This window comes from Protopterus annectens, chromosome 7.part0, assembly GCF_019279795.1.
Source record: "Protopterus annectens isolate FY-2018-M chromosome 7.part0, PAN1.0, whole genome shotgun sequence".
NCBI classification, from domain to species: Eukaryota; Metazoa; Chordata; order Ceratodontiformes; family Protopteridae; genus Protopterus; species Protopterus annectens.
The window spans coordinates 161,583,929-161,598,950 of record NC_056739.1 but is presented as its reverse complement, the minus strand read 5'-3'; positions in this window follow the sequence as shown (position 1 = coordinate 161,598,950).

Sequence of the window (15,022 nt, the reverse complement as noted above, 5' to 3'; positions counted from 1 at the left end):
GTCTACCTATGAAAATACATAAACAAGGCTTTACTTAGATATAAGGCAGCTCCTGGAAGTCATAAAACAATAAAACATTTGCAAGACAATGCAGAGAATCTCTAGTTTTAGACAGTGTGTCTGTTACTGCACTGAAACTGAAAGATAACATCCTTTTATTACCTGGTCATAAAGTAAATTAAATTTTCAGCTATTTTTCTGAAATTACCCACCTCTGTTCCAGTTTCCATTGTTAAAATATATGCATCTAAACAGTTACAGTAGTGCATGCACATTTCTGTTCTGTTCCAGTAGGGTACATTGTGGATACATTTTAAAGCTCAGCACTTTACAACCTTTTTCAACAGACACTTCTGTTCCAGCAGTTTGATGTACATGTAATATATAGTTCTAATTCATTTGTAACACAAGCAAATGAATTATGTTGATATTCACAAATGGCATACAATTATTTACAAAATTCCAAATAGCTGGGCCGGCAATATCTCCTTTCATGACATTAGTCATGAATACAATAGTTAGAAAGGTTAATCAGAAAATTAAAAGTGCAAATGCTATATTTGAAATGGGAATTGAAACTCTAGTTATTATGTCATATGCCAATGATATTATTATAACAACTAAAAACGAGAATAGATGAGACAAGTTATTATCTATTTAGTTGAAAGTTTAAAGGAAAGAGGACTCTTAATAAAGGAAAAAAGTAAAGGAATGTGTGACACAATAAAAATAGCAGGTATACACTTTTCTATGAAAGGTCTGTTCTAGTAATACATTTTGATAAAGAAGGCAATAAGAAGAGATGGGAAAATAATAAAGGAAATAAAGGATATTTGTATTTTATAGAAGATGTACAGATTAGCATATGAAAAAGTAGATTTGATTAATTCCATTTAATAGGCAAAATAGCATGTTATTCAGTGTTGTCATGATTCCTAGAATGTATGAAAACTTTTATTAGAAATACTATTCTCATTTATATGAGGATTGAGATTAAATCTTGTTGACAGGGGTGTATTATATATGTATGAAAGAAGGAGGATTAGGTATGATGAATCCAATAGTCTAGGCTGCATCATTACTTTTGCATAAGGTATTGGAATGGTTAAATAAAAAACAAGAAAATAGTGACAGATATATTTAAGTACAAGTATAAGGAATTGTGTGAAAGAATAAGTAACAAAGGAATAACAGAATGTTTTAATTAAGAAATAGGGAATTATCAACAAAAGATAAGAATGTAGGAAATAAAGATTAATGAAATAGAAGAAGATAGAAAAAAATATGGTATAAAATATTATGAGGAAACCATGGGAAAATATTTCACATGTAAAGATTAAAATGATTAAAGAAAGAAAGAAATGGCGTAGACATAATGTTGAATGCCAAGATTTTTTATGGATATTGGGAATAAAAAATACCTGTAAAGGCAAATATAAATAGCAAAAAGAAATATGAAAGAATATGTTTGTTTTGTGGGAAAAAAGAAACAGAACATGTTTTTCTAAAATGTGAGAGAGTTAAAAAAACTATTGAATAAATTATATATATATATTTGTTTGAAAATTTCAAGGATAATGAAGATATAAATATGGATATGATTGAATATGGATACTATGAAAATTTAAAGAAAAAGATTGAAAGTGGATTTAGACAAAAAATGAAAGTGGATTTAGACAAAAAATTTTTATGTAGTATGGTTATTATGGAATGAAAGAATTAATAAGATTATGTTTAATGGAAATTGGATATTGCTATTAATAAAAAAGATTAGCAGTGTATGGATATGGAAAAAGGAGTGGGTTCAGTATAAAATATATATATATATATATATATATATATATATATATATATATGAATGGCAAGTTTGATGTATAAAAATATGAATATGAAAATAACTTTAAATGATTGTATAAATTTGTGAATATGTATATAGTTATGTTAATATGTACGTAAATAAAAGATGTCTACTTTTTTTGATAGGTGCTATAGGATCTTTTACATCTACCTCAATTACTACCAACTCAGGCAGATGAGACTGGTTTAATTGTCTCATCTTTAGGACAATACACTTAGGAGTGCAGTACCCCCTTTATGCCATACTGAAGAGTCAGCAATCAATCTTTCTATGATGAGAATAGAACCCACAGTCTTCTGTATCAAAGCTGAGTGTGCTACCTATTGCACCACTGACTGTTAATTTCTAAAGGAACACATATCCGTTTCCATTGTGCTCACACACACACAAATACATACTAAGAAGGATGAGGCATACAGAGAAGGAAAAATGTTAGAGTGTGTTCATTACAAGAGGGATTATCGAGTGTTTTTCAGTATGTATCTCATAATTTACTTCCTGCAAAATATGAAAAGTGCTAGCATGGCAAAGTGTACAAAGTTCTTTTATGGAATTCAGAACTCATGTATAATTTAGAAACTCATATCCATAGAGTCAGAAGATCTTAGCAGAATTGATGCTGTAGTGTTCATTTTTAATTGGTTCAGTGGTTGTTCTAAGAATGATATAGTAATGTTGGCAATAATCAGGAAAAGTGTAAAGACAGTATGATTCTGATGTTTGAGGAGACAGGACCTTGATTTCCTAGTCTGCCACATATGTGCCTTTCTTTGCAATAAAGGACATTGTTATTCTCTGCTGAACTGTGTCATGTGAAAGTTATTTGGTACCTTAGTAGTATGGTGCTGTATACTTGGATTTTGAGTTTTTGTGTTGCCGTATTAGAAACTGTCTCTGGGCCCATTGCGACAAGTTTTCTGTCAAGGAAATTTCTGATGTACCAATACATAATTTCTCTCTTTGTATCAGCAGAGTTTAAAGTCTCTGTAAGTAACTTACTAATAGCCTCTCCATTAGATTTAATTGTATGTGAGCAGCTATACTGTACATGTCTAGGAAATTGTATGCATGTGCACTTAGCTATACTAACAACATAAACTTTACTTCATTGTGTGCTAGTGGGTTCTAATCAATAAAATACAATGACAGAGTATCCGTCTCAGTTGTGAGAGTGGGATCTAACCAAATATAAAGAAAAGGAACAGAGAAGATTCCTTCATTAAGAATGTTAGTGAATTTATAATTATAGTTGTATATGTATCACTTTAGTATGAGTGGTGTTTTTACTGGGGACCAGTACAAGTGGTTTAAATGAGCCAGAGTATGGGACTCCAGGCAGGTATATTTTTAATAAATATGGAAGAAATAGCTACAGTTAATTGGTAAATATGGTCTGAGCTCACTAAAAATGATAGCACTTTATAGTTTCTTGAAAAAAAAGTACTCTTGATAAGAAAATTCTAGAAAATAAGTAAAATAAATTGAAACAAAAAGGTCTTATTGGCCAGCCTTTAATGACTTGCAAAAAGCAAGGTAAAAATAAGGAAAATGAATCAGTAGTAAGAAGTCTAAAATATAATTCAGCTAGATTAATGTCAAGAGCTGCAAGCAGCTGATAGAACAGTAAATTCATTACAAAAATGTACAAATCCCATTCCTGAGGTATATATCCATTAAGACAATTATGAAAGTTATCAGTTACACAGCCAGAATCATCAGATGATGACTGGCATCTGTTGCCTTCTGCATCCCCTCCAGGTATTAACCTGCCTATGCCTTAAGAAGCTGAAAGTTCTCTCTCTCTCTCTCTCTCTCTCTGAGAGGGTGGGTAGAGGTGAATGTGGCATCACTTCCCCAGATAGAGCCCAAGTTACTTCCAGCACTTCTAATCATTCCTTTGGGTTTGTTTGTAACACTGGCTTCCATGATTCTGACAACAGTGACATTCAGTACCTACCATAAAACCATCCATTCAAATGTTAATACAAATAGCTTATAAAGTGGAACAAATGTATCACAACCATACACATGTAACTAGTGATAGTATGTGGAACATTTTAAAAATATATCCTGATAAAAGTTCTGCACCAAAAACTAACATTTTGAAAAAGAGTAAGCAAATCTTTACCCAGTTTCCAATTGTCATAGATGGGGAGGAATATCAATGGACACCACCTGCCAAACAAAATACAGAGGAATAAACAGGTTCTAATTTTTCTACTGATTTTGATTTACCTCTTATTCAACTACAATCCATTACAAGGTGTACTGAATCCAGCAGCAACTAGAAATAGCAAGGCTGAACCCACCATAATAGTACTGTGCTCGTGGAATTCAGTGGATTTTCAAACCATTGTAGATTCTCCCTCCTATTCAGACACATTCCCCTAAATTTGCAATGATCTTAGAAGGACATGTACAGCTACAAAATCCAACTACTGAAGACCTGAAAGCAGAATTAAAAGCCTCCACTCCCCTGACATTTTCAGAAAAATATGGAAAAAATAATTGAAAACAGGAGATAATATCTCAAAACACAGATGATGGGTTTTTGACCCTTAGGAAAAACTTATTAAAAGCCATTATCACAGCATGCACCCCAACCCTCAACTGGGCAAGAATCAAAACTATTATGCGAACGAAAAATGACGCTATTGATATGTGTTTGAAATGCATGATGGATGTGCTTAAAGCCTTCTCTGGACATACAAAACATACAGAGGGTGTGGCAGTTGTTAGCTTTTATAGAGGACTTATCACCTACCATACAAAGAGCAAATTTAAAAAGTTTGGTTAAATTGGCCAGGTTTGGGCATGCATGAAATTGTGATTCAAGCACAACATGTGGCAGATATTATACTTAGGAAAGGAAAAGAAGAAAAGAAAAAGTTAGTTGATAGTCAGCTATAACAATCTGATACTAACTCATGAGGAAAGAGAATGAAAAAAAGAAATAGTAGATTGTTGATTTTGATTTTTCCAAAGACAATCCCCAGGAGAGCATCAGCAAAACTATTATCTCTCTGAATCACGACAGTCACCACCAGGTCTACCACATTCAAATACTTGTTTTAATTGTGGTCAGTCTGGACACTGGCAAAATGAATGTCCAATATCTGTATAGCAAACTAAAACAATGAGTGAGAAGGTCACTGATAAACCAATTAGTAAAAACAAAATTAAAACTCCAGCAAAGCTAGAACTTCCATTGAATGACCTCCCAAACCTTTTGTATCAAAGGCACATGGGATATACGCAAATGATCCTTTTGAACATCAGGTGTTTCAGCTAATTGGCGATTCTGAATGCCCATGACTTGTTTCGTTGTTTTAATGGACAATTTCAGGCCAATAAAGCCAAACCCCACTAGCTGTGGATATGCATATTTCAACCTTATTATGACCTCATCAGCACAGCACAAGCAGAGTTTTTGACTAAACATTAGAAACACAGGGCTGTTATACCCAGCTGATGTCCATTATTATTAGGGTCACTGCAAAAATATCCCAAACAACAAACTAAAACAATGCGTGAGAAGGTCACTGATAAACCAATCAGTAAAAACAAAATGAAAACTCCAGCAAAGCTAGAACTTCCACCGAGTGACCTCCCAAACCTCTTGTATCAGAGACACATGGGATATATGCAAATGATCCTTATCAACATCAGGTGTTTCGGCTAATTGGCAATTATGAATGCCCATGACTTATTTCATTTTAATGGACAATTTCAGGCCAATAAAGTCAAACCCCACTAGCTGCAAATATGCATATTTTGGCTTGTTATGACCTCATCAGCATAGCACAAGCAGAGTGCTTGACTAAGTATTAGAAACACAGGGCTGTTATACCCAGCTGATGTCTATTATCATTAGGGTCAATGCAAAAATATCCCAAACAACAAAGTAAAACAATGAGTGAAACCAATTAGTAAAAACAAAATGAAAATTCCAGCAAAGCTAGAAATTCCACTGAGTGACCTCCCAAACCTCTTGTATCAGAGGCACATGGGATATATGTAAATGATCCTTATGAACATCAGCTGTTTCAGCTAATTGGCGGTTCTGAATACCCATGACTTGTTTTGTCGTTTTAATGGACAATTTCAGGCCAATAAAGCCAAACCCCACTAGCTGTGGATATGCATATTTCGGCCTTGTTATGACCTCATCAGCACAGTACAAGCAGAGTGTTTGATTAAGCATTAGAACTTCCACTGAGTGACCTCCCAAACCTCTTGCAGTGGTTGCTGGTGACTTCAAATCAAAGGGGTGCTGCAGGAGACAGCTGAATGGGTGGGGTCAATGGGAATGGGTGTGGCCAACTAGAAAAGGGAGAAGCTCTGCTCAAAACCACAAAAACTGTAACTTTAATTATATACTCTGCCCTAGGTGCCAAACCATCATTATGAGAGTCCAATCAAGACAAAATGAAGTGTAGAAGAAAAAACATATTTCAATCCATTGGCTGCATGACTGCTTACTTAATATCTAAATGGAAACAAAAAGGTTGTGAGGCATGAACAAATAAATTACTTTTTAAATATATTACTGGAATGCTAGTCAAAATCAGGTATAAGAAAAACAAGCAGCACTCAACTCAAACCACTTCTCCTTGTACTCCAGTTCTACTTATAATTTATATTCAGTTTTATTAAAGTACCAAGTAACATGCTGAAAGTAGCAATCTCTGTGATACCCCCACTTGTAAAAATGTTTCTTATCCAAAAAAGACCTGCTGCCTGACAACAACTATCTACTTGCTTCATGGTGAAAACATGATCAAAAGTAAAAAATGAAAAGCAAACAGGAAACAAGCTCAACCTACATTGCTTAAAGGGTTACTGCACATGATATGGACCACACATGATAGATTGGCATTCTGTTTACTTTGCAGGTAAAGCCTGTAATGAGCTCTTAAAATAATGTAATCCTGTCCTTTATTACAAATACTGTCATATGCATGTCAATACCCAAGGCTTATATGTTATCTAGTTATGTAAGTATTCTCTGCATGGCAACAACAGAAAGGCTTTCAATGTTGACAATTCTTTAACAGTATGCTTATTAAAACTTACTTGCATCTTACAATCCCAGACAAGCTTACCAGATGGTCATTAAAGCACTGCTACTTAAACACAGAGCAACAGGCACTTTATGAATAATAATAAGCATAAATTAACAGTATATAAATATAACAGAAACCAGAACATTCTGTAAAATCAAGGACAGATGAAAAGCCATTGTAGTACTTGTGTCTGCCTTGGATGGGGGGATGGTCTGCACATTTACACTGCATAACTGCTCCTTGCCTTGCTTGGACACATCCAGAGTCACTACATGGGGGAGTGGGGTGCAACAAGTATGTCACAATTTGAAATGTCTCTGGCTGACTGCGATGGCCCTGACACATTTGTCATACATCTCAACCTCAGAGCAAGAAATCTGGACAAAGCCATACATAGAAGTGGGACAAAGGTCCAAAAATAAGGACAATTTTTAAATATTGCTCTTATAAACTTAGAAAGATAATAGAATAGTAGGTCTTGCATTAGTATGAATTTTCTGAAAGGTATGAAATCTGAAACTGAAATGCCTGTCATTATTTTCTAACTTCAGTTTTTAATGAATTGCCACTAATTTGCCAAAAACACAATTTTATGAAAAATGGACCAAAAATGTGATTCAAAAATATAAAATAGCCACATAATACAGCTGGGAATCTGTCAAAGAAGGGACACTTTTTTAATATTAGTACTGCTAACTTGAGCAGCTGACAAAATAAAAGAATGTACATGCATTTCTGAAATAAAAGTAATCTATAACTGATTATTAGTTATTTATTAATTGTAAACCCTCCATGTTTTCTTCCAAAATTGCCATTTTGCAGAGGGATTATTAGGGGAAAAGCAACATTTTGAGCCAAAATCGGGGACAGTTGAGAGGTTTGGATATGCCTAATTCTATAAAGCAATTTATTTGCATGTACCTCTCAACCTGTTAATGCAGGAAATCTGGACAAGGCCAAATATATGGGGGGAACATATAAACAGTACTAAAAATTGCTCTTGTATAAACTGAGACAGTTGAGACAGTTGATCGAATAACAGGTCTTGCTTTAGCATGCATTTTTCTGAAGGTTATGAAGTCTGAAACTCAGTGTCTGTCATTATTTAGTAACTTCATTCTTAAATGATTTGACAGAAAACCACAACTTTTATGAGGAACAAATGAAAAATAAGAAGCAAAAATCTATTCATTCTGCAAAAATCTGGACAGTTGAGAGGTATAGTTCAGTCGGGGTTGTCTTTGAGTTTGCTGCCCTTCCCCCCTCACAAAATCATGGTCGAATGGAGCTTCCCCCCCTAGAGTCATTCCAATGAACCATTACTTGGCTATTTCACCCCATTTACCATAAACACTAATGTGCATACTGCTTTACTTCTGCGATGATTTGGACTTCATTTAAAAGTTTTATTTTGCATTTTACAACGCAAACACTAATAGATATCATATCTGCTAAACAAAGCAATGCAGTCTCACAATGAGAACAGACTTAGCATTAAAATGTCTCTGCCCTTGAAAACTCACAATTACTGAAACAGCATTGAAACCCACATTCAAAGAAAATATATTTTGCCAATGGCAGATTAACTTTGGGTTTGGACTGTTTTCAAATCACAGGCCCCTTGCACACGAAACATACACATGCTCTTTCATACACCTTCCTGATTGTATTAAATTATATTCCTTGTACAATACAGTACAGTTTTAGAGGGTGTTTTAAATTTATTGTTTTGAAAATTTTCCAGTAAACAATGAAACAAAATGCATGCAGCACTAATGACAAAACTGCCCAATTCAGAACATTTCCATCATAAAAGTCTACTCAAACTTCTACAGTTCACCACTATCAGTACATATGCACAATCTCTGAAGAAGTAAAAGTCATCTAAATAATTCCACATTAAAGAGATTTGTAACTAATGAAGAGTTTGCTGCTAGCAAACAACTTTGTATTTCATTGTTTCATCTACAAATAAAGTACCCGTTACCTTTGAGGAATACATTTCCTATCTTACACTAAAAAAATGATAAGCTAGCAATATTGCAATAGGGAATGGATGGCAAAATGATAACAGATTCATAGTTACTAGGTATCTTCGCATCTACCCCTTTTGCAACACAGTACAGTATCAGCAATGCATCTGTCCACTGTGGGAGTAGAACCCACAGCCTTCTGCATCAAAAGCAAGTATACTACCTGTTGTACTAACAATGCAAGCAGACTCCGCATAAGCAGCACTAAACTTTTGCTCCCCTGCAGCTCTCAGCTCCTTGTAAAATCTACTCACTCAGTTGTATCTCTGAACTTTGCAGCACAAAGAAATCTGGAAAAAGCCAAAGTTTATTGTGGGGGGACAAAAGCCCAAAAACCAGGGACACATTTTAAACATTCCTTGTATAATGTTGAAAAGTTGCTAGAATAAAATGCTTTGTTACCACCATACATTTCACTGCCAAGCCTTAAACCCAGGACCCTGTGCAAAACAGTCAGAGCAACATACCACTATGCCAAATCAGCTGTTTTGTGAAAGAGGAAGACGGAAACTTAAATGGCTACCATTTAGTGAATTCAGTTCTCACCATAGCACAGCTGTCAACCTATTAGCACAAAACACCTGAACAAAGCCAATAATGGGTGAATACAGCCCCCAAACATTCAGTGAATTCAGTTCTTACCGTAGCTCCCAACCTTAGCACAAAACCTGGATGAGGCCAATAATGGGGGAATACAGTCCCAAAAATAGGGACAAATTTCAAATATCCATCTTATACACTTAGAAAATTGCTAGAATAAAAGCTTTTGTGTTACCCGTGCACTTTCTGAAGAATATGAAGTCTGATATTCAAATGTATGTCATTTTTAACATTTGTTAACCAGGAAAGTCTGACTTGGAACAAAAGCTAATTTTTAGCAGAGGCCCAGGGAGAAACACTCCAGACAGACACATATCTTTGTAAGATGGGAGGATACTAGAGGAAACAAAAACAGGGAGGGCATACAGACTCCAGACAGACACATGTCTTTGTAAGATGGGAGGATACTAGAGGAAACAAAAATAGGGAGGGCATACAGACTCCACACAGAAGGTAAGGCACCCCAGCCAAGAATCAAACCAGAGAACATGTAGCTGTCAGGCAACAATGCTACCACTGCACCAATGCACTACTGGCTTTGCAAGGACACAAAAATACAGAAACCACAGATTTTATGAGGAACAAAACAAGTATGAGGGAAAAATCTGCAACATTTTTACAAATGGTGGTGGGTAGGGAATTCAGGCTCTTGCCACCTGGGCCCAAGGTACAGGGTTCAAGCCTTATTCTCTACCCACCACCATGTAGCACCTGGGGCATTACACACACACACACACACACACACACACACACACACCCTACCTGGGACAGGTCCGTTCATTGCAGCACTAAATCCTTCCATAAGCTTCATTCATTGCAGCACTAAATCCTTCCATAGCTTCATTCGTTGGAGCACTAGAAAGCCCCGCTAGATGTCCTTCCCCAACAAGACTCCCAGCCTGCCGACGTTGCAGTCCAAGTCAGATCCCTTTCCAGTGACAGTCTATGCAGTTACAACTGCATAGACTTCTGGGATCTCTGCACTTGAATGCTTCTTAATCTGGACTGCTGCTGAGACAGTCTGCGCATGCTCCAGACTGGTTCAGCAACAGTATGGATATGGGAAATGCCGCTAGTGCGCATGCGCGAAGGTCTGCTACTTGCAATTGTTTTTTTTATTTTCTTTCTTTGTATTTTATTTTATTTTACTTTCTTTCTTTTTTTACAGCTGGGGGGGGAGGGGGGGGCTTCAGTCTGGCAATCCAATAGCACGAGCTGCCCCTGACCTCTTGTATCAGAGCCACATGGGATATATGCAAATGATCCTTATGAACATCAGGTGTTTCAGCTAATTGGCGATTCTGAATACTCATGACTTGTTTCATCATTTTAATTAACAATTTCAGGTGAATAAAGCCAGACCCCACTAGGTGTGGATATGCATATTTCGGCCTTGTTCTGACCTCATCAGCACAGCACAAGCAGAGTGTTTGACTAAGCATTAGAAACACAGGGCTGTTATACCCAGCTGATGTCCATTATCATTAGGGTCACTGCAAAAATATCCCAAACAACAAACTAAAACAATGAGTGAGAAGGTCACTGATAAACCAATCAGTAAAAACAAAATTAAAAAGCCTTCTCTGGACATGCAGAGCATACAGAAGGTGTGGCAGCCAGTGGGTTGTTAACAGCTTTTATAGAGGACTTGTCACCTCCCATACAAAGAGCAAATTTAAAAAGTTTGGTTAAACTGGCCAGGTTTGGGCATACATAAAATTGTGATTCAAGTACAACATGTGGCAGATATTATACTTAAGGAAGGAAAAGAAGAAAAGAAAAAGTTTGTTGATAGTCAGCTCCAACAATCTGATACTAACTCATGAGGAAAGAGAATGAAAAGAAGACATTTTAGATTGTTGACTTTGATTTTTCCAAACACAATCCCCAGGACAGCATCAGCAAAACTATTATCCACCTGAATCACCAGAGTCACCACCAGGTCTACCAAATTGAAATACTTGTTTTAATTGTGGTCAGTCTAGACAGTGGAAAAATGAATGTCCAATATCTGTACAGCAAACTAAAACAATGAGTGAGAAGATCACTGATAAACCAATCAATAAAAACAAAATGAAAACTCCAGCAAAGCTAGAACTTCCACTGAGTGACCTCCCAAACCTCTTGTATCAGAGGCACATGGGATATATGCAAATGATCCTTACGAACATCAGGTGTTTCAGCTAATTGGCGATTCTGAATGCCCATAACTTGTTTCGTTGTTTTAATGGACAATTTCAGGCCAGTGAAACCAAACCCCATTAGCTATGGATATGGATATTTGAGCCTTGTTATGACCTCCTCAGCACAGCACAAACAGAGTGTTTGACTTAGCATTAGAAACACAGGGCTGTTATACCCAGCTGATGTCCATTATCATTAGGGTCACTGCAAAAATATCCCAAACAGCAAACTTAAATAATGAGTGAGAGGATCACTGATAAACCAATCAGTAAAAACAAAATGAAAACTCCAGCAAAGCTAGAACTTCCACTGAGTGACCTCCCAAACCTCTTGTATCAGAGGCACATGGGATATATGCAAATGATCCTTATGAACATCAGGTGTCTCCGCTAATTTGGATGATTCTGAATGCCCATGACTTGTTTCATTGTTTTAATGGACAATTTCAGGCCAATAAAGCCAACCCCCCACTACCTGTGGATATGCATATTTCATAGGTTGGTACTAGGCTATCAGCCCTAGGGCCTATACAAGCCTAGCCATAACAATTCCCTGGCTATTTCTTCCCACATTATTTACTTTCCTGGACCCCTGTCTAGCAGGGTGACTGACGTGATCCCTGTTATGACCTCATCAGCACAGCACAAGCAGAGTGTTTGACTAAGCGTTAGAAACACAGGGCTGTTATACCCAGCTGATGTCCATTATCATTAGGGTCACTGCAAAAATATCCCAAACAACAAACTAAAACAATGAGTGAGAAGGTCACTGATAAACCAATTAGTAAAAACAAAATGAAATCTCCAGCAAAGCTAGAACTTCCACTGAGTGACCTCCCAAAACTCTTGTATTAGATGCACATAGAATATATGCAAATGATCCTTATGAACTTCAGGTGTTTCAGCTAATTGGCAATTCTAAATGCCCATGACTTGTTTCATCGTTTTAATTGACAATTTCAGGCCAATAAAGCCAAACCCGACTAGCTGCGGATATGCATATTTTGGCCATTTTATGACCTCATCAGCACAGCACAAGCAGAGTGTTTGACTAAGCATAGGTTCATAAGTTCAGGTTGGTACTAGGCTATCAGCCCTAGGGCCTATACAAGCCTAGCCATAATAATTCCCTGGCTATTTCTTCCCACACTATTTACTTCCCTGGACCCCTGTCTAGCAGAGCGACTGACGTGATCCCCGGGGTGAAATTCCTTTCTCCCATCCAGTCGTCAAGGTTCCTTTTGAAGAGAGCCAAAGAGGCACTCTGCTTGACATGTATGGGCAATCTCTTCCAAAGTCTGGGGAGTCCCTGGGTCAGGAACCTATCCCTCCAGCATGTTTTGTTTATTGTGATGACCAGGTTCAGATCCCTGGAGCGTGTGGCTCTGAGGGATTGGGATTTCTTTAAGTGTAGCATGTCCAACAGCTCTGGGTTTGACATGGCCTTGTATGTTAAGCAGAGATCACCTCTGAGTAGATGATATGCGACAGAGTATAGCTGGAGTTTTTTTAAGGCGGTCAGCGTAGGGCATCTGCTTTAGGCCTGTGATTCTTTTAGTGAGGTATTTCTGCAGCCTTTCCAGTTGTTGCAGATGTCTTGAGAGATACATACCAAACGGGGCATTGTATTCTATAATGGGTCTAATGAGGGATGAGTACAGTGGGACAATGACCTCCTTTTTTCTGGATGAAAAGCCCTTAATGATGAGGTGTGCCACATAGAAGGATTTCCTGACAGTTGTAGCGATGTGGTTATCAAAGGTGAGACCACTGTCCACCTGTGTCCCTAAGTTTCTTATCACACTTTCGGTGTTTAGTGTACTGCCACCTATATGGTAATTCACGGGTACATGTTTTTTCCCAAAGGGGATAATATACATTTCTTGGCATTGAGCTTGAGCCCATGGCTCTGGCACCAAGCATCTGTTTCTGTAAGGCCCTTTTGTAGAGTATCCACATAATTTGGGGATTCAATAATGGCTCCCAGTTTGCAGTCATCTGCGAACTTTGTTAGCCAGAGTCCCTTAGTGTTGGCCTGTACTTCAGAGAAGTACATGCCAAACAAGAGCGGTCCCAGGACTGAACCCTGAGGTACTCCACTTGTCACTTGTCTGGGGCTGGATTTGGAGTCGGCTACTTTTACAGTGTTGGTTCTATCAGTAAGCCAGTTAGCAACCCATTGGGTGACGTAGGGATTAATGCTCAGCTTAGTATGTTTATCTATGATTCCAGAGTGGGGGATGGTGTCAAAGGCCTTGGCAAGGTCTAGATACATCATGCATTAGACACACGCATTTAAGCATGCATTAGAAACACAGGGCTGTTATACCCAGCTGATGTCCATTATCATTAGGGTCACTGCAGAAAAATATCCCAAACAACAAACTAAAACAATGAGTGAGAAGGTCACTGATAAACCAATCAGTAAAAACAAAATTAAAAAGCCTTCTCTGGACATGCAGAACATACAGAAGGTGTGGCAGCCAGTGGGTTGTTAACAGCTTTTATAGAGGACTTGTCACCTCCCATACAAAGAGCAAATTTAAAAAGTTTGGTTAAACTGGCCAGGTTTGGGCATACATAAAATTGTGATTCAAGTACAACATGTGGCAGATATTATACTTAAGGAAGGAAAAGAAGAAAAGAAAAAGTTAGTTGATAGTCAGCTCCAACAATCTGATACTAACTCATGAGGAAAGAGAATGAAAAGAAGACATTTTAGATTGTTGACTTTGATTTTTCCAAACACAATCCCCAGGAGAGCATCAGCAAAACTATTATCTCCCTGAATCACCACAGTCACCACCAGGTCTACCAAATTTAAATACTTGTTTTAATTGTGGTCAGTCTGGACACTGGCAAAATGAATGTCAAATATTTGTATAGCAAACAAATTTGCCAAATTTTCAGTCATCACAGCAAACTGAAAGAAATCCTTGTGTATGGAATACTGCATGGCAACCACCTGTGTGGCAACAAAACCATTAGTTCGTCCTTGAGCAGCAGCAACCATCACTATTTCTCTTCGTACCTATTGAGCAGGGTGGCCCTTTTGTCAATATTATGGTGCAAAATTCATCTATCCCATTTCTTGTTGATACAGGAACTACCAAATCATTGATTACTTCAGCAAATGCTGAACACCTTTTATTTTCTGACCATACAATTTGGGGTTGTTGGAGTGTCTGGAAATCCTTTAGACTAGTCAGAAATAAAATTTGTTCCCATTCAAATTGGTCTGTTAAAACTACTGCATGCTTTTACTGTACGAAATTCTGCCCC